Below are 22,232 nucleotides of genomic sequence, written 5' to 3'. Positions count from 1 at the left end.
TCCATAGATCTCCGACCCCTGTATATAGCCCCCCTTTAGCTATAGCCCACCCCTGTATATGGTGTTCCATAGATAGCCCACCCCAATATATAGCCCCCCTGTAGAGACACCCCCCCATAGATAAAGCCCCCCGCGTGTAGATAAAGCCCCCCCCGTAGATAAAGTCCCCCCGTATATAAAGTCCCCCTTGTAGATAAAGGCCCCCCCCGTAGATAAAGTCCCCCCCGTAGATAAAGTCCCCCCGTAGATAAAGTCCCCTTGCAGATAAAGGCCCCCCCGTGTAGACAAAGTCCCCCCGTAGATAAAGTCCCCCCTTAGATAAAGTCCCCCCTGTAGATACAGCCACACACTTTTTTATTACAATTAAAAAAACAAAACAATTCAAACTCACCTTAATCCCTCTCCCACGCCGGCCGGCAGCAATGGAGACCTGCTCTCTTCTGCGCAGGTCTCCTGGGGGTTGAGCGAAGCGTCTATGAAAGGTGCTGATTGGCTGGGCAGGATGACTTTCCCTGTCAATCAGCGCCTTTCATCGACGGAAGCTTCATTGGTACAAAAGGTACCAGTAGCTTCACTGGTGCAAAAGCGCTGAATAGCCGTGCCCGGTCATTCATTGCTTCTAATTGTACCTGTGTCCTATAGACACAGGTACAATTATAGTGCAGGAGGAGGTGGTGCTGGCGACCCCCTCTAAGTTGCGCCCGGGTCACATGCCCCGCCTGCCCCCCCCTAGCTACGCACCTGACTATATCATTTTATCAATGAGTCACTTTAACCCATACACTGCAGGTCTTTGTCTGCATGGTATAAAGAATTAATACATGGTAAAGAGGCCTCAGGCAATCCTCCGTGGAAAATTTATGCAAGTGATAATGACGATCCCCCTGCCAATTATAATGGGATAGCTCATGAGACACATCATTTGATGAACTATGACATTGTATGACCATTGCTATAGACACAGTCATGTGTGAATATCATCTATTCCTGATCGAAATCTAAAATGAGTGCACAGGTAAATCAAGGACAAAATATCAAGCAGTTTGGTGTTCTGACATTTGGGTGGAGTTACTCCTTAATGTTCATTGCATTCAGATGCCATTACATCTAAAATGAAATAATTCTTATGTTACTTGTGTACTGTCTTTTTGCAGGCATATAACTCCGCTAACCTGATACGAACACACTGAAACAATCTGACAGCAGAGTCTAAAGAGCAGATATGCGTCACACATACAATCACATGTGTCTACAATCTGAAGTTTAACACATGATTCAAAATGAAAAAACAAACATTACTCTACCAGCCAATATTTTAGCAAACTGAAAACAAAGCAGTAAGCCAGGAAACTGGGAGGCCGAGGGGGTCCGTGCGGCCAAACCGTGAATAGGCTTAATCTACAAAAGTGCTAGGTTTTAGATTTATGTAATTGATTTATTTAGCAGAGGTAGTAAACATCAGCACAATTGAAGCAGAAACAGCAGACTTTATGTACCAACAAATGTAAAACATAAAATTAGCATACTTAAGAGACTCATTGCTTTAGCATGTGTGATAATGGACATGTATAACGTATACAAGGACTGTGATAGAATGCAGCTGGAGGAAAATGTTTGCCAACACATACACAGAATGTATAAATGATAAATAATATGGAGAAGTAATCTAAAGAATATACTGGGGGTATGAAAATGTTGGTTTAGTGACATGGGGCATACATATATTTCAGAACAAATAGATCAAAAATAGCATTAACGTGCTAATTTCTAGGAAGGGTGAAGCTACATAGGGCTGGCGGGGCATATGCTTGGTGCCGGATAGGGTGCTCCATTAACCCATGCTGCTTTGGCCAGGGTATTTACATGCAGGGCTAGGGTAGCAAACAGTGTTCCCTATAAGCGTGGCCGCGCACCTTCCACAGTCTACCTGCTCACTAAACTTTAAAGCACACGCACTGTCATAGGCGGCGGGCGGATGCAGTGGCGTTGTTAGGGGGCTCCGGTGCTAGCGACAGCCACATTCACTTGTATGTGGGTCCTCTGGACGCAGATAAAAATGAATACTATATGCCGCAGGCCACGTTAGGGCAGTGGTGTAATGAGGGATTCTTTTATTGATGTCTATAATTGGTGTTTATTACTGTCTATTTTACCGGTGGACCTGTAATATTATAGTATCTAAAAAAAGTTATTAAAACTAATTTAACATAAATTTTCTTCTTCTCTTATTTAGTCGCTATATTGGCTTTAACTGGGGGTATTACTTTTGGTCATCAGATCGCCCACCATTGATGGAGACTTGCCCTGCTCCCTAACTGCCCCGCTCAAGAGCTGCCAAGAATTAGAGGGAACAATGGTAGCGAATTAAATCTTTGCCCCGGGTGAAGGAAAGCCTTGTCCCAGGTGGGCAAAACCTACCACTAGTTTGTTTTTTCTCTCTTATCAGGCCTCTGCACACACTGCAGATTTTGTTGAAGATTTTATGCTTGCTGCAGAAACAAACCCATTCAAATGAATGGAACGGATTTTCAGTCGCAGCTCTTCTGATATGTCTGTTTAAAAGCCCTTTACACTGGCCAACGATTGGACAAATGAGCGTTAATACAAAGGCTCATTCCAGAACACGTGTAAACTGGGCAACGATCAGCCGATGAACGAGCAAACACATGTTAATCATGTGATCGGATCTTTTATGCAGCCCAAAAGAATGGTCGCTAGTCGGCAGCACATCTCCTGGTGTAAACAGGAGATGTGCTGCCGACATGATGCAAATACATGGAGACGCATGATCGTCGATCGCCACTCATTTTTTTGATCCGTATCGGACCATGTAAAAGCACATTTGTATTTCCCATAAAATAACAATGCTGCAGCATCTTTTCTTAGAATTTTGCATTATGTCATTCCTTTTTTACTCCTCCTAAAAATCAATCAAATAAATAAATTGAAAACAGTCTGTTACCAATCTATACTGCTAGCAAAGTGCCCTATGTAAAAATTACTAGTCAATAAAAGCCAGCAAAAAAACTAAACCGAAAAAACCAAAACAGTTGCCTCCTGTTTGTTCCAGCATCTCTGTGTCATAGTCCCTTCCAGCCAGTGTTTCCTCTAATCTGTGTACTCTGGAAAGGAAAAAGTTACAGCAACATATTAATGCCGAATAAGGCCAGGGCTACACCTGATTTTAACCATTGAGCTACAGCTGCAGTCTAAATGAATACATTAAAGAGGCTCTGTCACCAGATTTTGCAACCCCTATCTGCTATTGCAGCAGATCGGCGCTGCAATGTAGATTACAGTAACGTTTTTATTTTTTAAAAACGAGCATTTTTGGCCAAGTTATGACCATTTTTGTATTTATGCAAATGAGGCTTGCAAAAGTACAACTGGGCGTGTTGAAAAGTAAAAGTACAACTGGGCGTGTATTGTGTGTGTTACATCTGGGCGTGTTTACTTCTTTTACTAGCTGGGCGTTCTGACGAGAAGTATCATCCACTTCTCTTCAGAACGCCCAGCTTCTGGCAGTGCAGACACAGCCGTGTTCTCAAGAGATCACGCTGTGACGTCACTCACAGGTCCTGCATCGTGTCAGACGAGCGAGGACACATCGGCACCAGAGGCTACAGATGATTCTGCAGCAGCATCAGCGTTTGCAGGTAAGTCGATGTAGCTACTTACCTGCAAAAGCTGATGCTGCTGCAGAATCAGTGTATAGTACTATTATATTCAGGGGCGCATTGTATAGTACTATTATATTCAGGGGCGCAGTGTATGGTACTATTATATTCAGGGGCGCAGTGTATGGTACTATTATATTCAGGGGCACAGTGTATAGTACTATTATATTCAGGGGCGCAGTGTATATTACTATTATATTCAGGAGTACAGTGTATAGTACTATTATATTCATTGTATGATACTATTATATTTAGGGGTATAGAGTATGGCATCATGAGAATTTTATCTTCGTTTACAGGTGCGGAAATGTTGGAAAAGTGAGGAGCCGAAGACTTCTGAGCTGTGAACTGCAGAAATGGGCCATGCCCAAGAGAAGTCATCATATAGGTCTGGACCGGATGGAGAAGAAAAGAGAAAAAGAATGAAAAAGAATCTGAGATGTCACCTGTGAGTCACTCAATGTAAATGTTTATTCTCCCTGTGACTGATCAGTACTGTAGTCACTGTATGATCTGCAGCGAGAAGACGGATGGTAGCATTATCTTTTTGTTAAACAGCAACTCCCAGCATATCCTGACTATTGTTCAGGCTAAACTGGGAGCTGTCGTTTTATGTCGTACTAATTTATACAGCAGAGGTTAAACTGAATTTGCAAATAATCTCTGTACTGAACTGTATTTGTCCTGGTGCTGTATATATGTACTGAGCTTGGTTCTGGTGCTGTATATATGTACTGAGCTTGGTTCTGGGGATGTATATATGTACTGAGCTTGGTTCTGTATATATATACTGAGCTTGGTTCTGGAGTTATATATATATATATATATACTGAGCTTGGTTCTGGAGTTGTATATATGTACTGAGCTTGTTTTTATGTACTGAGCTTTGTTCTGGTGCTGTATATATGTAATGAGCTTGGTTCTGGGGATGTATATATGTACTGAGCTTGGTTCTAGTGCTGTATATATGTACTGAGCTTTGTTCTGGGGATGTATATATGTACTGAGCTTTGTTCTGGTGCTGTATTTATGTATTGAGCTCGGTTCTGGGGCTGTATTTATGTACTGAGCTTGGTTCTAGTGCTGTATATATGTACTGAGCTTGGTTCTGGGGCTGTATATATGTACTGAGCTTGGTTCTGGTGTTGTGTATATGTACTGAGCTTGTTCTGGGGCTGTATATATGTACTGAGCTTGGTTCTGGTGTTGTGTATATGTACTGAGCTTGGTTCTGGGCTGTATATATGTACTGAGCTTGGTTCTGGTGTTGTGTATATGTACTGAGCTTGGTTCTGGGTCTGTATATTTGTACTAAGCTTGGTTCTAGGTCTGTATATTTGTACTGAGCTTGATTCTGGGTCTGTATATATTTACCTTCTCTTAAGGTAAAAGTATATGTTAAATCTACTTTTACCTTAAGAGAAGGAAAATATATACAGTAAAAAACTAAACCCAAAAAAACCATGGCAGAATCTCAGTCTTTTCCAATTCACCCATTATATGGTACTTTACATGGTGCCAATAAAAACGACAACTCCTCCCGCAAAAAAATAATCCTTCACACACCACTCCATTGACGTAAATATAAAAAAGTTATAAAGCTCCTGACCACTTTAGTGTCTCAAAGTATTCTGCTTTCTGTCTTCTGCATGGCACATGCTGCTTTAGGGTATGTGCACACGCTAGCTGGCTTTTACGTCGGAAAAGACAGACTGTTTTCAGGAGAAAACAGCTGCCTCGTTTCAGACGTAAATGCTCCTCCTCGCATTTTGCGAGGCTTCTCTGACAGCCGTAAATTTTGAGCTGTGTTTCATTGAGTTCAATGAAGAACGTCTCAAATTACGTTGAAAGAAGTGTCCTGCACTTCTTTTGATGAGGCTGTATTTTTACGCGTCGTCGTTTGACAGCTGTCAAACGACGACGCGTAAATGACAGGTTGTCTGCACAGTACGTCGGCAAACCCATTCAAATGAATGGGCAGATGTTTGCCGACGTATTGTAGCCCTATTTTCAGACGTAAAACGAGGCATAATACGCCTCGTTTACGTCTGAAAATAGGTCGTGTGAACCCAGCCTTACAGCTAATTTAAAACCGTGCCAGATCTGTGGCCGCCTAAACAGAAATCTGCATATATATATACGGTACAGCGTCTTCAAAGTTCTGTCTTCGGATGTTCGGGGGGAGGGGGGCAGACTTGAAAAAGTGCCTGGGCCCATGGTACCTTTAATCCGCCCCTGGCTCTGGAAGGTTTAGAGTTAAAGATTCCCCTGCAGACAGGTGGAGCTATTAGGCAGGGCTACACCTAGACTTTTTGTAGTACTACTGACTGGTTTTAACTCTTGGGTGACAGCTGCAGTCCACAAGATTGCATGCAACTTAAAGAGGCTCTGTCACCAGATTTTGCAACCCCTATCTGCTATTGCAGCAGATGGGCGCTGCAATGTAGATTACAGTAACGTTTTTATTTTTAAAAAACGAGCATTTTTTGGCCAAGTTATGACCATTTTTGTATTTATGCAAATGAGGCTTGCAAAAGTACAACTGGGCGTGTTGAAAAGTAAAAGTACAACTGGGCGTGTATTATGTGCGTACATCGGGGCATTTTTACTTCTTTTACTAGCTGGGCGTTCTGACGAGAAGTATCATCCACTTCTCTTCAGTACTATTACAGTATATTACAGTATAGTATATGATTACAGTACGGGACAGTAGTTCCACGCAGAGGAAGGGACTCCTAGCGTCGTACATCACTATGATGCTAGGAGCCGGGCTCCCTGCAGTGTGTTCGGTCCGGGTCTTCCGGCCGAAATACGTTCCGTACATTACGGACGTAACATGGTCGTGTGAACCCAGCCTCAAACTACCACGCGTAAAAATACAGCCTCGTCAAAAGAAGTGCAGGGCACTTCTTTCAGACGTAATTTGAGACGTTCTTCATTGAACTCAATGAAGCACAGCTCAAAATTTACGGCTGTCAGAGAAGCCTCGCAAAATGCGAGGAGGAGCTTTTACGGCTGAAACGAGGCAGCTGTTTTCTCCTGAAAACAGTCTGTCTTTTCAGACGTAAAAGCCTGCTACCGTGTGCACATACTTTTAAGGAAGCTCCTAATGGTAAAAGATTCCTTGGTTACTGTGGATGTATAAGTGATGGTTTTGTGAGCCATGTTAGTGCAACACATGCAACGTTGTCGACCACATTTATAGGAACCAATTGTCTTTGGGAACATGGTAGAGCAAGGAATTGTGGAGCTCCTTAATCTGCTAGGTGCTAAAATATTTTTAAGGGACTTAGAACGTCTAAAAGTAATGATTGGTCTGTCGGGTAGCTCTGCATGGTACAGAGACTTTTTTCAGGTCTTCACCCACTCTGTAAATTGGATGTATGAGAAGAAATTATACTGCTTCAGAATATTAAAAAAGCAAGACAGAAGATCTGAAGATCATCTTCCCATTGGCATCGCTGTAGTATGTGCTCGTTTCTCTATAGGTACAATACAGACTGTTATTGGATCGATCCTGGAAAGAGGAATTTTTGAATACAGTATGGCAGTGTTACTCAACTCGAGTCCTTAGAGAGGTTATCCACCATTCAACATCGTATTCATTGTATCGATCATAAAAAATGAATAATGTTAGTCATTTTCAAACATCCAGTGAAGAGATGATATTTACTTAAGGCCTTATTTACACGAACGTGTTTCACGTTCGTGATACGCACGTGAAAATGGGGCCGTTCAGACAGTCCGTGATTTTCACGCAGCGTGTGTCCGCTGCGTAAAACTCACGACATGTCCTATACTTGAGCGTTTTTCCGCGCATCACGCACCCATTGAAGTCAATGGGTGCATGAAAATCGCGCACGGCACACAGATGCACTTCCGTGTGCCGCGCGTGATTCTCGCTACAGTTGTTGACGAAATGAAAAAAATATTAAAATTGCCTCCATCATTTATGTTTCTAAACATTAAAACCACGTGTCATAACGAGGCCATACGCGCAAAAAAACATGCAGCCACGCACCAAATACTGATGCAACACGGAACCGCAACGCGCGAAAAACGCACATGTTCGTGTGAATCTCGCCTAAATGTTATGGCAAATAAGTATATAGCAATGGGCATGTCGATCTAATGATTTGAGTGCTGGTGGACACAAATCCTTAATTATTTTTCCTATAGTTAGGTCTCTGCATAGTGACCCTCTGTTCCCTGCAGTACCACCAATAGCTTTCTTCCTGCTTGTCAGGAAAGTAGCAGAGCCTATGCAATAGAATAGAATTATAGTTGAGGAAATTACTTCTGTAGGGGAAGTGAGATGGGATTACAGTATATAATCAGTTGCCAGAGGGGAATGGAGAATGATTCTGCTTAGTGCTTTTCCCCCAGCTGCACAGATTAGCAGCAAGTTCAATGGGGTCACAGGAAAGCAAAAAATAAATAAATATAAAAAGGTAATTTTTTTAACGCTGGAAACACTGCAAATTACTTTAAACCAGCTATTAATAGCATTGCAATAATTTTGGTTTGAAAATGATTAATGGGACAACCACTTTATATCCCCTGAACAGGTCATGCTTTTAGGATATTGCATAGAGCAAAAATGTGTGGCAATTCCTTATGTACTTATATTTATTTCACCTGTACAATATATAGGAAATTCTGGAAACATGTTGAAGGAACTTGAGGTCTGGAGTTGATAAACACTGCATTAGGGTAGTACTGCTCTATAAATGGAATTGCCGAATGCACAAACATAGGTTTACTAAAGTCTTAAAGGAGTTACCCAGGATTAGAAAAACAACGCTGCTTTCTTCCTAAAACAGTGCCACACCTGTGCACAGGTTGTGTGTGGTATTGCAGCTCAGCCACATTCATTCCAATGGAACTGAGCTGCAATACTAGACAACCCATGAACAGGTATGTTGCTGTTTCTGGTAGAAAGCAGCCATGTTTTTGTAATCCTGGACAACCCCTTTAAATGTGTTCCTTATATTTGTCTTTTGAAAAACATCATACTATCCATCCTATACAGGGATAATGTTGTGAACTGTATGACGTGGAACACTTTTATTAATTGGTGCAGGATCAGTCACGTGTAGCTTTTTTCCTCTTTCTGCTGTTTGATTCCCTCCCCTATAGCACCAGTCTAAGTATAATAAACTTTTTCCTAAAGCCGTATGACAAGGGTATGCTGTGTGTGTGGCTCTGTCACATCATAACCATTCACTTTATGTATATAAATACTTGGAAAGTACTTTAAAGGGTCATTTATATTTAACTGACACAGAACCTTGTAGAATTGTTTCTATTCGGATTTCACTAAAGAAAGAAAGTTTCATCAAATGAATGACTTTGTGGAGAGAAATGTTTTAATAATACAACATCCAAGGTCATGAAATAAAGCAAACAGATTATTTTTTATCAGAGTGTGCTGAACTAATTATCTTTGACAGCGATTTATAATCTGACCATAGATTTAATTCAGCATTTTTTAAAGTTCTACATTGTGATAAATGACAGAGGAAACATATAGGGAATAAACCATATTTATACAAGTGTGTTGCATCCGTTCGTCTCGTTCTAAAAAAGAACAAAAAAACATTAAATTATTGCCAAGTCCCTGGTGTATTAAGACTTGATTTTATCATAATTATAAGATCACATTCACATTATGTCCGGGTTCACACACAGTTGTTGTGGCACGGTGTGGAGGGCTTGTCAAACTGAGATAGGATTCAAAAGAGAAGAGAGGATGACATTAACATTTTGACTCTACCATTTTCGATGCACTCTTAGGGCCCACACATGTGCACAGAGCTTGTATGGTGGCACACAGAATGCCTACTGGTCCATAGTATGGAGCCATAACTATTTAATGTGCCTTAATGTAGCAACTCCGTGAGGCACCGTATTCTCCCATAAATGCAATTAAATCTTTTATTATTCAAACCATGATCAGATAAAAAAAAATAAAAAATATTAATTTTGTCTAAAGACCACATATATAATACACCCACAACCCTTGTGAGTGAATTCACTCTATGTGTCACAGTAGTTCAGACATATTAGTAGCTGTGGCATGGTCCTGGATAAACAGTAAAAAGATTTTATTAGTTGGAAATGCTAGGTCTATGGAAAGATCAAGGGGTCAGCAACCTAAGGCACTGGTGCCACAGCTAGCACGTGGGTCATGCTTGGCTGGCACATTTCCCTCTCCCGGTGTCCAGCGTTGCTATGTGCTTGGCGGCGCTGAACACAGGAAGAGAGGGCGGCGGCACTGATCACCAGGAGAGAGAGCAGTTCTTCATTGTCTTTGACGCTGCCGAACACTTGGCTAGCACATAATGCAGCACTGCTCTTTCTCCTGCTGTGCAGTGTCACCTACAGCATAATGAAGCGCTGCTCTCTCCTGGTTATCAGAACTGCAAGGACGAAGTTCAGTAACCGCTCTGTAAACTTAAAAGTTAGCAAAAGTTGGCAGCTCTCTTTCCTTTGTGCACACCCCCAAGCTGGTGTTCAGTATCCGCAGTCTCTCCGATGTGCACCCCCAAGCTGGTGTTCAGTAGCTGCTGTCTCTCCTATGTTTCCCACCCAAGCTGGCGTTTAATAGCCACAGTTTCTCAGATGTGCACCAGCCAAGCTGGTGTTTAGTAGTCGCTCTCTCCTGTGTGCAGCGCCCCCAAGCCGGTATTCAGTAGCTGCGGTCTCTACTATGTACACCCCCCAAGCTGGTGTTCAGTAGCCTCGTCTGCACCACAGATTGATTATGTTCTCAAAGAAAGTCTGGACAAGCGTCACACTGAAAGTTTAATTAACTGATTCATTGGTTTATGACACATACGTGGTAACAGCTTGTCTTATATGACATTCATGTTTGCATGGCACACTGAGTACTTCATCATTGATTTTTTTTATCGCCACGCCTTACAAAAAGGGGGATAGATAAATAGAGAGAATGAAATTAGCTAGACAGAGAGAGAGAGAGGGAGAGAGAGAGAGAGAGCGAGAGAGAGAGAGTGATAGAGAGAGAGAGAGAGAGTGATAGAGAGAGAGAGTGATAGATAGATAGATAGATAGATAGATAGATAGATAGATAGATAGATAGATAGATAGATAGATAGATAGATAGATAGATAGATAGATAGATAGATAGATAGATAGATAGATAGATAGATACCATAGGCACCATAGGAGAAAGCCTACCAACACACAACAAGGCCCGCCATCCCGTGACTCGAGGAACGACTATAAGGAAGAGGACATAGTGGTAAATATTTCCACAAAAATACTATCCGATGTCCAACTAAAAGTATTATGTAAAGGTCTATCCTACTGTCCGGTTAATAAGGTGGACTGGTTTCATATTGAAACAGACCTTTATCAATTTTTTAGAAATGTCAAACTTAAAGCTTGGTTTTCTAACAATATTATAACATCTAAACCTAGGCACACGGAGTTTCAATTGAAGGATTTTGGCTTGTCCAATAAGAGCTCATTTGTACCCCCGTCTAATGCACCGGTCATTGATGCTTTTGTTAACGCAGTAAAGAATGATATTGGTGAACTGCGAACTGTGAATGAAGATGTCCAAATTAAACATGCTAACATGTCTAGTGATGAAATTTCAGCTCTGAATGAGCTTATCCATGACGACAGTCTAACGATCAAATCTGCAGACAAGGGCGGGGCGACTGTCGTCATGGATACAGTCATGTATATATGTGAGATTAATAGACAACTTCTTGATACTGATGTCTACATGAAAATTCCTGGTGACCCTAAATTTGATATCTCAAAACAAATTATGAGAATTCTTGATGAAGCCCATAATGGCGGTCTTATTGATGATGATTTAAAAAGGTTCCTGTGGGTGGAGTATCCTATTACTCCGGTTTTGTATGTATTACCAAAAATTCACAAAACATTATCTAACTCACCAGGACGACCAATAGTCTCTGGTACAGATTCTATTTTTTCCAACATTGCTATATTTCTAGATAAATCCCTTAGACATTTCTCTATTGAAGCACAATCTTACATTCAGGACACTACCGATTTTTTGGTCAAACTACAAAGTGTAGAATTGGAGGGGAGCCAGGACATTATTCTGGCCTCCTTTGATGTAGTATCGTTGTACACTACATCTATCCAACATGACCAGTGCCTGAGAGCAGTCGAGATGATGCTGACCAAATCGGAATACTCGACTGACTGTAATTCGTTATTGCTGTCATTATTGAACGTTTTACTGACAAACAACTACTTTTTATTTCGTGATCAATTCTATGTCGAACGTCAAGGGACGGCAATGGGCTCACATATGGCACCAACGTATGCAAATATTTACATGCGTTCTCTTGAGGAGGGCCTCGTCTATGTATCCCACCACTTCAAACATGTATTGAGGTGGTGGCGGTACATAGATGATGTCTTCCTCATCTGGACTGGGGGGTCATCGGAACTGACTAATTTTCATATTTTTTTGAATACTATAGACCAAACTGTGAAATTCACTTTAGTTAGCTCACGGACGACACTACAGTTTTTGGACGTCCTGGTGGAGTTTGACGGTACAAACTTTACAACAGACCTTTTCATAAAACAAACTGACCGGAACAACCTACTAAGATATGAGAGTTCCCACCCAAGGGGTCTAATCAAATCTTTACCAGTTAGCCAATTTTTACGAACTAAAAGGATTGTAGATAAACCAGATAGACTGGCCTCTGGCCTTGATAAAATGGCTGAGAAGTTTAGGCATAGGGGTTACCCGAGTCGACTATTGGATCAGCACAGACAAAGCGTAGAATTGACTCCCAGAATAGATCTTCTTAAAAATAAAAACCGTAAACCACAGGTTAAATGCATTCCTTTCATCTCAACGTTTTCTGAGATGAGTAGTCAGGTAAATAATATTGTCCGAAAACATTGGCCTATGTTGGGTAGGTGTTTGCAAACGGTAGTGGAGTTCCAGAATATGCCTATGTTCTCCTATCGGAGACCACCAAACCTGAAGGATAAGCTGGTGAGATCAGATATGGGTCCCACTAGGGTAGGTCAACAAATATTTTTACATCCCCCTAAAAAGGGCAGTTTTCCGTGTCTCAACTGCACAAATTATACACTTATGTTGAAGGGTCATTCCTTTAAACATCCAGATACGGGTCGAGAATTTCTGATCAGACATTTCCTTACATGTGATACCACCTTTGTTATTTACGTACTCCAATGTCCTTGTCACCTGTTATATGTGGGGGAAACATTTTTGGATGTTAAAACCCGTTTAAATCAACACAGGTACACAATACGTAAAAAGAGACTTTTATCAAAGCATTTTACTGAATTGAGACACAATGAACGAGACCTCAAATTCTGTATCATAGATCACATCCCTCCGCTCAGACGGGGTGGTAATCGTATTAAAATATTGAAGACGAGGGAATTACAGTGGATACATAGATTAAAGACCCTAAGGCTGGGTTCACACAACCTATTTTCAGACGTAAACGAGGCGTATTATGCCTCGTTTTACATCTGAAAATAGGGCTACAATATGTCGGCAAACATCTGCCCATTCATTTGAATGGGTTTGCCGACATACTGTGCCGACGACCTGTCAAACGATGACGCGTAAATTGACTGCCTCGGCAAAGAAGTGCAGGACACTTCTTTGCAACGTAATTTGAGCCGTTCTTCATTGAAGTCAATGAAGAGTAGCTCAAGATTACGGGTGTCAAAGACGCCTCGCAAAATGCGAGGAGGAGCTTTTACGTCAGATAATTTTTTTTTAGATAGATAGATAATAGATAGATAGATAGATAGATAGATAGATAGATGGGACAAACTGCTTGCTACATAAAACAACCTAAATCTGCTGGGTAAGGGTATGTTGACACAGCTTATTTTTGGCAGTTTTTCGGGCCATAAACGGCCGAAAAATGGCCGAAAAATCGGAAGCAGAACGCCTCCAAACACCTGCCCATTGATTTCAATAGGAAAAACGGTGTTCTGTTCCGACGGGGCAGTTTTTTACGCGGCCGTTTTGAAAAATGGCCACATAAAAAAAGCCTGTGAAAAAGAAGTGCATTTCACTTCTTGAGCCGTTTTTCATTGACTCTATAGAAAAACAGCTCCAAAAACGGCCATAAAAACCGCAACGAAAAACGCGAGTTGCTAAAAAAACTTCTGAAAATCAGGAGCTGTTTTCCCTTGAAAATAGCTCCGTATTTTCAGACGTTTTTTGCTAAGCGTGTGAACATAGCCTAATACATACTGTAGAAAAGAACTAAATGTTCTATACTGAGTTAAATGTGATCTGTTATTAATATTATTGAAGCCAAGTCATGAATTCACGTAGGTCTATATTTTTACAAGATGATATCATCCTCGTCATTAATTCACCAATTCCCATCATTCCAATTAAATTTGTGTTAAAGTAATCCATTGCACCATAAAAGGTGTATTATTTAAATTTGTTCCCAATTTAGGTATTTTACTAGTGACACTGTACTATTTTTGACCCAATAAATAGATGACTCTTTGGCAAAGACATTCCTTAGTCAGATTAGTTGTATACGCTCTCATTTAAAACACTTGGCACTTTGTTTAACACTAAATTTATTAACAACGATACAATTTTGTTGAAAAGAAAGATCCTAAAACTACTTCTATGGCTTTATCTGAGGAACACATTGGACACGAGGAAGGCCATTACCTGTCCTGAATTAGATATTCATGGTCAAAAGTCAAAACAACTAGAATTTCATTTAACCCCTTGCGTTCCTTCGCTGCAATAGTACGTCGCTGGCCGCTTATTGCAGCGTACCTTCGCCGTACTATTGCGGAGAAGGAATAAACTGTCACTATGTGAAATCACATAGTGATATAACAGCGGCGGCAGCTGTCATTGACAGCTAACCGTCTCTGCTACCGGCCTGGGGACCAATTAGCAGTCCCCAATGCCGGCGATTGCTGTGATTGGTCAGTCTCTGAAGACTGACAAATCACAGCCGTCTGTGACGTCGTCTGCAGGAGAAAGCTCCTGTCACTTTCTCTGATCTCCTCATTTCTGTGAGATCCGTGAGGAGATCAGAGAAAGCGGTGTAAAAAAACCCACTATTTTTATTAACCCCTTCCCGAAAATGGGCGTATAGTAACGCCCTGAGGATGAAGCGGGCACAGGAGCTGTGCTCGCTCCATCTTCATCGGATGTCGGCTGTAATATACAGCCGACATCCCACTGCAACTACAGCGATCACTGTCCTCTCCGATCGCTGTAGTTTAACCCCTTAAATGCCGCTGTCAATAGCGACAGCGGCATTTAAGTGATTGATACAGAGGGAGGAGGCTCCCTCTGCACCCCATTCCCCCCCCGCGAAAAATCGCGGGGTTCTGATGGTTGCAATGGCAACCAGGAAGCCTAGCAACGGCTTCCTGGTTGCCAGGTACGGGAGCCTCTTAGGTCCTGCCCAAGGCAGGACGTAATAGGCTCAACTGTCAGTTGTAAAGTGACAGTTACAATATACGGCACTACACAAGTACATACAGAAGTAGTGCAGTGCATTGTACAGGGGATAAGAAGATCAGATCTTCCAGTCCCCTAGTATGTGTAAAATAAAAAGTGAAAAAAAGTAAAAAGAAAGTTTTAGATAAATAAATAAATAAAAGTTTTACGTAATAAAAACAATAATCGCCTTGTTTCCCTGATCAAGCCCCTTATAATTAGAAAAAAAATGAAAAAAAAAGACAAAAACTAGACATAATAGGTATCGCCGCGTTCGTATTGGCCTGACCTAAAAAAATATCATATTATTTATCCCGCACGGTGAACACCGTAAAAAAAATACCATAAAAAACAATGGCAGAATTTCCTTTTTTGGTCACGTTGTTTCCAAAAAAATGGAATAAAAAGTGATCAAAAAGTTGCGTGTAGCCAAACATGATACCAATAAAAACTACAGTGTGTCACGCAAAAAACAAGCCCTTACAAAGCTCCGTCGACAAAAAATAAAAAAGTTATGGCTCTCAGGACATGGTGACACTAAAACATTTTATTTAGAAAAAGTGTTTTTATTTTGTAAAAGTAGTAAAACATATAAAAACTATATAAATTTGGTATTGCCATAATCGTATCAAACCGCAGAATAAAGTAAACATGTTGTTTATACTGCACAGAGAACGCCGGTAAAAAATTATAAAAAAAATAGTGAAAGAATTTCTGTTTTTTGGTCTCCTCACCTCACAAAAAATGGAATAAAAACTGATCAAATTATCGCATGTACCCCAAAATGATACTAATAAAAACGACAGCTCGTCCCATGAAAACCAAGCACTCACATAGCTCGTCAACGGAAAAATAAAAAGTTATGACTCTTGGAACGCAATAATGCAAAACGACGGCCCGGACTAATTTATACGTGCAGCAGTTCTTCACCTAAAACCCCACGTCATCATTTGCAGCCCCCACTGGTAGACCCTGTAAATGCAGCGAAAACGATGACATTTTGGGGTCTGTGCTACATATGGGGCTAGTGAAGAAGTCAAAGATTAGGCAATACTGGAGTGCGGATGTTTTGTACAATACCACAGACATCCTTTAGAAGTGCGACTCCTGCACTCAATAATCCGGCCTGTGCATAAAGGATTGGTTCAAAGCGTACGTCACTATCCATGGATCATTTTATTATTCATTTTCCCCATTATTACATCATCCTATTATGACCTGTTGCACTCCGCCCAGCTTACATATACCCTGATGTACTCCACATAGCTTACATATACCCTGATGTACTCCGCACAGTTTACATATACCCTGATGTACTCCGCCCAGCTAACATATACCCTGATGAACTCCGCCCAGCTTACATATACCCTGATGTACTCCGCCCAGCTTACATATACCCTGATGTACTCCGCCCAGCTTACATATACCCTGATGTACTCCGCCCAGTTTACATATACCCTGATGTACTCCTGACAGTTTACATATACCCTGATGTACTCCGCCCAGCTTACATATACCCTGATGTACTCCGCACAGCTTACATATACCCTGATGTACTCCGCCCAGCTTACATATGCCCCCACATTATAAACTGAAACACCAGTAAAACACTAAACAAAACTACTACCAAGCAAAATCTGCGCTCCAAAAGCCAAAATCTGCGCTCCTTCTGGGGCGGTCAGTGAGGAGTTATCTCGTGCATGATCCATCATGCAATCCACGGGTTTGTACAGTTCTCCTAGCCCATGAAGTAGGGCCAGTATTGGGTTTGATTGTTTAGCCCTAGCCCTGCATTCTGTATAGGTGTGCACAATTTTGTGCCTTGTGGCTAGGGGTATAATACATTTACGGCTCCCTCTTCTTGCTTTATAATTTGGCTTATGATATATCATTCTCTGATGTAGATTTCTGTACTGTACCACATCATATGATGTTTACATTGTGCTAGCGTCTTATATGGATTATTCACGTTGTCTTTCCACACTTTCCTTTTTAACGTGTGTAGTATTGTTTTTATCTTGTGATGGCCAATTTGCTGTTATGTGCATTATAAATAAAGTTTGTTTTATATTGTCATAAGCACATCATTTGTGCTATGTGTTGTTCATTCTTTGGATATACTACTCGTCCTTGCAATCTTTCATAGGTATTGAGTTTCGTTTTGTGATTTGTGTGGACGCATAATTTTTCGGCGAATGCCAAGGGTCTACATATTGTATAGGTATTCATTATTCGGCGCTCCTTCTGGGCCTGGCAGTGTGCCCAAACAGCAGTTTATGACCACATATGGGGTATTACCGTACTCTGGAGAACCGCTTAACAATTTATGGGGCGTATGTCTCCAGTGGTACAAGCTGGGCCCAACACATTGGGCACTGAAATAGCATATCTGTGGAAAATGTCAATTTTCAATCTGCAACATCCACTGTGCACTAATTTCTGCAAAACCTTTGGGGGTCAAAATGCTCATTACACTTCTAGATGAATTCCTTGAGGGGTGTAGTTTCCTAAATGGGGTCACTTCTCGGGAGTTTTCACTGTACTGGTACCTCAGCGCAATGCAACATGGCGTCAAAAACAAATTTTGTAAAATCTCCACTCCAAAAACGAAATTGCACTTTTTCCGTTTAGACCCTTGCCGTTGTAATGTCTGTGGCTGCGGACTGTCCGCTCCAGCCTCCCGCTGACAGCCGCAGCCACGAGTCGGCAAGCGCTGGCCCCAGCCTCCTCCTCAGGAGACGCCAGCGCTTGCATCCACTCACCTCCGCCGGTGCCCGCAGGGTCCGCGCGCACGCTCGTCCCCGCTCTTAAAGGGGCAGCGCGCGCACCGGACATCTTGAACGACCTTTGACCCGTGAGTACCCAGGGCTATAAGAGGGGTCCAGCCCCCTAGTTCGATGCCTGGGCGTTGTTAGTCTTTCCCAGTCTGTCTCGCAAATGGTTCCTTATTGTCTCCCGTTCCAGCTGTTACCCGTGCCCTGTTACCGTTCCTGTATTCCGTATTGTTCCTGTGCCTGCCACGTCAAGTGCCATCTGCCACGTCAAGTGCCATCTGCCACGTCTAGTGTCATCTGCCACGCCAAGTGTCTTCTGCCACGCCAAGTGTCATCTGCCACGTCAAGTGCCATCTGCCATGTCAAATGCCATCTGCCACGTCTAGTGTCATCTGCCACGCCAAGTGTCTTCTGCCACGCCAAGTGTCATCTGCCACGTCAAGTGTCTACCGCTTCATCGCATACTGCCTGCCACGTCTGGCGCCACTTGCCGCACCTGCCTCCATCCGTGCTGAAGCCACAGCCACCGCCCGGACTATTTCAGGTACCCAAGCATTACTGTCTGCCAATTACTTCCGCTTAGACTGTGACCTGGTCAGCTGCCTCCCCGCTACGGCAGAGCGGCCTAGTGGGTTCACATACCCTGTGCCCGTGACAGTACGCTCAGTCTATGAAGGCCTGCACTTATATAGATTATTTTTTACAGCCCATGGTACTACAACTTAAATCCTATACTAGGGATTCTATGCATCTTATAGAACAATTGAATGACTTGGAGGTTCCCTTTGGCACCCTGGTTATATCCTTGGATGTAGAATCCCTGTATACTAACATTAGGCATCATTTGGGACTGAGAGCAGTTATGCATCACCTTAATCAGCAGACGGCATCTAACAGACAGCATGATTCCTTTTTGCTTGATCTTCTTGAATTTGTCCTTGGACACAATTATTTTGTGTTTGATAGGAAATTTTATCGCCAAGTTTCTGGCACAGCTATGGGGGCACGTTGTGCTCCCTCCTACGCTAACCTCTTTTTAGGTTGGTGGGAGGAGACATACGTATATTCATCTATAAGTTTTCAACAGCATGTCATTAAATGGCAAAGATATATAGATGACATTCTCATTTTTTGGACAGGGACAGCAGAAGAATGCGGGTCATTCATTGAAGAACTTAATGAGAATCCATGGAATATACGCCTCACTGCCAAAATTTCAAAGGAAATGGTTGAGTTCCTCGACTTAAAAATCAAAATGCACGGACCTCAAGTAAAGACCACACTGTACCGTAAAGAAACAGCTACTAATAATCTGCTCCATTACCAAAGTTTTCACCCTCCACACTTGAAAAATGGTATTCCAACAGGACAATTCCTGAGGATTAGGAGAAACTGTAGCGAGGAACAAGATTTCAAATTTCATGCAAAGGATCTAAGTGAAAGATTTAAATCAAGAGGATATCCACAAAAAGTTATTTCGAAAGCTTTTTCAAAAGCAGCAAAGAGCAATAGAATCCAGACATTCACACCCAAACATCGGATAAAAGACAACAAGCCAAGGATCATAACAGCCTATAACAGTCAATGGCAAGATATCACCAAAATATTAAATAGAAATTGGAACATTCTATTATGTGAACCCAAACTTATACCACACATAACCGAGAGACCTCTCCTAACAGCAAGAAGAGCCCGCAATCTTGGGGACAGGGTAACAAGAAGTCATTTTTCAAGACCGACGACACGACTAGGTAGAGGAACTAAACTTATAGGTTCATATGCATGTGGGGATTGCAATATATGTCAATTTGTTGAATCTAGTGACACTTTCACAGATCCAGTTGACAAAAAGCAATACCCACTTAAGTCATACATTAACTGTCGAACTAAAAATATCATTTATGCGATAACCTGTTCTTGTCCCAAGGTTTATATAGGTCAGACAAGTCAAGAACTACGAAAACGAATACAACATCACCTATCAACCATCAGATTGGCAGAAAGAGATATTAAACAAAACAAGATTCTGACCTCGGTGGCTTCACACTTTTTACAAGTACACAAAGGTAAGACTTCTAGTCTTAAAGTGACCGGTCTGGAACACATACAGACAAACATTAGAGGGGGCAATATAGTCCCCAGACTTCTGCAACATGAAGCAAGGTGGATCTTCAATGTAAAATGCATGTCCCCTAGGGGCATAAATGAAGAACTACTATTTACCGGTTTCTATAAAACATAACGAGTCATTTTTCATTTTTACATATAGATTTTTCTTATGTTCTATTTGCACAGATCACATATTTTCGTTCACATTTATTATGACCTTCATATTTATTATGATTTATTCAGGTCTCTTACATTTCACATAATAATTTTTATATCCTTTCCCTCATTTATTTTTCACGTTTTAAATGATCTAAGTCACTAATGTTTATTTTATTATTATCACATAGCACGTCATTTATTGGCATCGTTATATGACAGATATAGTAGTTCATCTTGAAGCCACAGGTCTGAGATCAATTATTAAGTATGTTTTCTCCTTCTAGATCATATCTATGTATAGTGATCGGTTCTGAGGTGTTGAGCATCATATGAGAACATATGGACACAGAAGAGGAAAAACAAAGAGAAAGAAAAATAATATATTGTATTATAATCTGATACCCACCCTTGTATATTTTCTACACATATATATTGTCCAAATTCTGGTTAAACTGTTTTCTTCATTAGAAAATGTATCATACTCCTCAATTGCGTAAAATTAAATAAACAACATATTGGCATAAAAGGTAATTAGCATGATGTATTCATCATTATGCCTAGAAGTTTGAACGCTTAATATTTATGCACAATTACTCGATAACTAACTTGGACTAAGTTCCAACAGATTGACATGTGATAACCTATATGTTTATTATAGTAACCCGTTGTTATGGGGTATGATAGTTTGTAGCGACTTATCCATAGCTGTCAATACATGTTGGCTTTCCAACCTCCCAGCCCTCCCTTTTTTTCCCATGCCTCTCCTCCCCTCCCGGTGACCTGGTTGTGCGCGCGCACGGCTCACTGCATCATGATATCATGGTTGCGGGCCGGCGCGTGCGCATACTAAGTAACCACTCGCCTTGATTTTCATGGCGAATGCAGTCCTGCTGGGTGTACTGCGCGTGCGCCGGGTCCGTCATCAGGTGCACATGGTGGCGGCTTCGGCGCATGCGCAGAGCGTCAAGGCAATAGGGCAGCTGGGTTATCTCACCAGCTCACTCGTGGAGGTTGGGGTAGGTGTGTCCACAGGTGCAGGCCATTGCACTTTTGATTACTTTTTCCATTTGCTGTTCTACATAAAGACACTAAATGTTCACATGCAAACTTACCCCTGAGGAAGCCACTTTGTGGCGATACGCGTGGGGTTTCTTTCCCCTATTTTCCCCCATATAGCCTGAGATATAGGACATGCTGATCTGATGCCTAACTGATGCAACATTTTTACACACTCTTTTCAAGATTAATGCATTGCATGTCTGCTCTGGGGGTTTAGGTGAGTGTAAGGAGGTAGCTATTTGCTAGCCACTTATCAGGGTGGTATTCCTCCTTCAGTGATTTGTATATGGCATATCATATGCTATTTTAAATGTTTTTAACTTCTATGTAGTGTTTTGGTATTTAATAAACGGTTATTTTGTATACTCATATGGTTATTCTTTGAAAGTTATACCCGTTGCCTTATACATACCCATTTGTTTTGCTTTATATATAGCAGTCTATGGAACCCGCTGGCCAGCCTAAGACCCCAGTACAGAAGATTCAGACAGAGATGCATGACCTACGCACACGTCAGGATCAACTCCTTGAGGTGGTGAATACTATCCTGGTCCGCCTGGATCTACTCGCTGTTCCACCTCCGGTTCTTCCTCCTGAGGCTGTTGCTGTGCCACTGCCTGTTGCTCCCCCTGTTTTTTCCGGATCCTCAGTTCCTCTGCCTCTTCCTCCTCGCTACGACGGTGATCCCAGAGCGTGTAGAGGATTTCTCAATCATTGCACGGTTCATTTTAGGCTACGGCCTCATCTCTTCCCCTCCGAGGAGGCCAAGGTGGCATTTATTATCTCCCTCCTCGCTGGCAAGGCCCTCGCATGGGCGAACCCAATCTTGGAGCAACAAGGACCTGCATCCTCGGACCTAGCCTTGTTCCTGCAGTCCTTTCGTGCCATGTTCGAGGAGCCGGGTCGAACATCCTCTGCCGCAGCCACTCTGTTGTCGCTCAAGCAAGAAGG

At 41.8% G+C, this 22,232-nt stretch overlaps 1 long non-coding RNA gene across 1 annotated transcript; it reads left to right on the top strand.

Annotated features, from left to right (window-relative positions):
* The first annotated feature begins 19,099 nt into the window (after positions 1-19,099).
* On the top strand, positions 19,100-20,577 carry LOC142746445 (uncharacterized). Its single transcript, XR_012881707.1, has 3 exons — positions 19,100-19,705; positions 19,882-20,020; positions 20,507-20,577. It is a non-coding gene; the product is annotated as an uncharacterized LOC142746445 (long non-coding RNA).
* The last annotated feature ends 1,655 nt before the right edge of the window (positions 20,578-22,232 follow it).

Source organism: Rhinoderma darwinii, chromosome 1, assembly GCF_050947455.1.
Source record: "Rhinoderma darwinii isolate aRhiDar2 chromosome 1, aRhiDar2.hap1, whole genome shotgun sequence".
Taxonomy (NCBI): Eukaryota; Metazoa; Chordata; class Amphibia; order Anura; family Rhinodermatidae; genus Rhinoderma; species Rhinoderma darwinii.
This window is presented reverse-complemented; position numbering and strand designations above follow the sequence as displayed.